This window comes from Carlito syrichta, unplaced genomic scaffold (assembly GCF_000164805.1).
Source record: "Carlito syrichta isolate Samal-C Ts95f unplaced genomic scaffold, Tarsius_syrichta-2.0.1 Scaffold126477, whole genome shotgun sequence".
Lineage (NCBI taxonomy): Eukaryota > Metazoa > Chordata > Mammalia > Primates > Tarsiidae > Carlito > Carlito syrichta.
The window spans coordinates 13,288-16,466 of NW_007070573.1; the positions used below are offsets into that span (position 1 = coordinate 13,288).

The following is a 3,179-nucleotide window of genomic DNA, read 5'->3' on the forward strand; positions in this document are numbered from 1 at the left end:
TATGGGGCCCAACATCCCTCCTGCCAGGGGCTCATCAGTGGAATTTCTCAGAGAGTCCCCAGCAGCACCTACTCAGGAACCAGGGACACGTCACTAAATGCAGGTTCCCAAGTCTAGCTGGCTAAAGGGTCTGGATGCCCCCAAGGGACACATGCTTGACATGAGGCTCAGCCCTACCTGCTGTGAACAGCCAGGTGCCAGCATGGGGCCAGCACACGGGTGGGAGGGGAGGCAGAGGCCCCCAAACCAGTGCTGCCCTCAGTGTTGATCCTGACCGTGCCTGCCCGGCACATTCTGCTGCCAGAGCACCGCACCAGGGCTCTCCACATACAGACGTACCCAGGCCTCTCTGGGGCATGGAGACCCTTGAGGCAGGAGACAGGCCCTGGTGCCCCCAGGGAGGCTCCTCTCGAAGATCTGGCTGTGCCTTGGCAGCTGGCATCGTCCATCCGCTTGGTCAGTGGCATTTATTGAGCATCTACTGTGGGCCAGATACCCTTCCAGACACCAGGGACAGAGTGACAAGCCAGGCACAGGCCCTGCACTCTGGTTTTGCATGCCAGTGGCCATAGTACTGGTATGATGGTCAGAGCAGATACAGCACATGGTCCAGTAACTGTGGTGGGTTTCAGGGCCTTACCCACTCCACAACTGGCAGGGCCCTGAGCACTCTAGTCGGTGTTCAGGTCTTTTCTTCCAGAGACCCCAGTGTGGAAAGTCCTGACCACACACCCCCAAAAGCCAGATGTCTGGTGACGGGTGGCTCATCCGGAGATCGACCTTTTGGAGCCCACTCTGCATCCCTTCCCCAGCAGCACTGAGGGCCCACGGCACACGTCCTGGACTTCCCCCACCCCATGGCACTCAACAGATGTACCCAGGCCCAGCTCAACTCCCAGGGTCTCATGTTTCAGAATGTGTCTCCAGATCTCATGGATGAGGGTGGGAGTTTGGGGGCAGACACCATGCACTCTGCAGAGGTGGGAGGCAGGTTCTAGTTGAAAGCCCTGGACTCCCCAATGTCCCTGCCCCACCCCTGCAGCAAGGGCAGGCAGGCTGCACCTCCAATCAGAGCATCAGTGTCCCCTGCCCTGCCTCCTCCCCCGCCCTGCAGTCCTGGACTTCAGGTCAGTGAGAAGCAGCTGTCACCATGACAGGTACTGACAGGACCACTTGCCCCGCCAGCCAAGGCTGACTGTGGTGTCAGGGGCCCTGGTCTGTGCAGTGTGTGGTCGGTGTGTGACTGAGAGGCATGACCGCAGTTCTGCATGGCAGAGCCCTCCGGGTCAGTGAACAACTGTTCATGGCCTACAGGGCAGGAGTGTCCCTGACAGAGTGCAACCCTCCAGCTGTGCAGGGGGCTCCTCCTCCCCAAGGCATGAGTCAGGCATGTGGGCAGTCTCCTGAGAGCTCCAGGACCTGGGTGGCTGGGACAGGTGCTGCCTGACAGGCAGGACATGGCACAAGACCCCGAGTGCTTGAGACCCCCTGTACCCAGGTACCACCTCACATACCCAGAGCGTTGTGAATGCAGGGCAGGTTCAGGCCTAGGCAAGGCCAGCCTCACCCACACTGGGCCCTGGCTTAGGCTCACCTCCTTCTAACCTCAGTTTCCTTTTTATTTTTTCACTCAGGGCTGGAGTGCAGTAGTGCCATCACTCTGTCACCCAGGCTGGAGTGCAGTAGTGCCATCATAGCTCACTGCAGCCTCAAACTCCTGGGCTCAGGCAATCCTCCTGCCTCAGCCTCCCAAGCAGCTGGGACTACAGTCACCACCAGGCCCAGCTAATTTTTTATGACTCATAGAGATGAGGTCTCACTATGTTGCTAAGGCTGCTCTGGAACTCATGGGCTCAAGAGATCCTCCTGCCTCAGCTTCCCAAAGTGCTGGAATCATAGGCATGAGCCACCATGCTCGAAGTAAACCTCAGTATTCTGTCCTGGAAAAATGATGCTTTTATTATGGTTATGAGGATGGAGTGAGAGACAGAAACATCTGAAAATACAAAACAAGCATTAAATGATGCTTTTATTCTCTCTTACAACAAAAAGCTCCCCTGTATGCAGCAGGCCCCACCAGACGTGGTTCCTGCTGAGGCTGAGCCAAGCTGACGCTTGCTCTGCCAGGGAGGGTGAGGCCAGGGACTGCACACTTGCTGTCCAGCAGGCCCAGGCTCCAATCAGAAAACTGATGGCTCGATTTGGACACATTAGACCCTCAGGCCCACTGGGATGGCCAGTGTAATAAAGTGCCACTTCCTATAATAGTCTCGGTGTCACAATCTCTCTATTTTTCCTGCTACATTTCTGGTGTACTGGCCAAGAAATGGAGAGAGTTTGGAGACGGTGTGTTCTATCTCCTTTGTCATTGAGTATGACCTTCAGGGCAACGGGAAGGGCAATCTCACCTGGCACGCAAAGGACCTTTTGATCCATAGGAGGGAGGCCCCTCCCGGCGCACCGAAGCTCGGACCACGAAAGCACCACAGGAACCCAAGAGGTGAGGAACTGGCATAAGAACAACCACCTGACAGAAAGGACAGAAGGACCACCCGACAGAAAGGAGCGTCTTATGTGGGTTAGTGAGAATGTCACATGTTGACATGCTGAAGTGTCCAGCAGCAAACCGCTTTGACATAGAACTGCATTGTTAAAGGCTAACATCTTGCAGGGAATATTTTTTAAATATGCATTAAAATTTCCCCTTGGAATTCTACAGTAGAAATTTGGTTTATGTCACAGTGCTATGTGATCATAAAGTTTGCCATCAGCAATATTTGCATAACGTTAGCGGAAGGCGTGTGGGTGAAGCTAGCTTCTGCACTTGAATCAACCAAAAGAGACATGCCTGGCAAACTGCCAAAAATTAGAAATTAAGTAGAAAGCTTAATCTGATGACTCCATCATGAAAATGAACAGGTATTATTTAAAATTATCAAAATGAGCCTCAGCCAGGGTGACTGGTGAGCCGGGAGTTGCTGGGTGCATGGGACTGCCTGGCCATGCCTCGGAGCAGGTTCTGCCAGCAGACAGCCTTGGTGAGCAGGAACGAGGGCTGGATCCCAGAGTTGGCAGTGCCCAGAGGAGATGTGATCTGGGTGGGCAGGCAGCCCACTGGCCTGTAGCTGAAGTCACAGACACTGGTTCCTGGGGCAGGCCTGCCCCACCCCTGGCCCAGC

General features: G+C 55.0%; 1 pseudogene; it reads left to right on the plus strand.

Moving 5' to 3' along the window:
* LOC110594698 overlaps window positions 1-1,135 on the plus strand; it is an 11,198-nt pseudogene extending 10,063 nt beyond the window's left edge.
* Window positions 1,136-3,179: the final 2,044 nt, after the last annotated feature.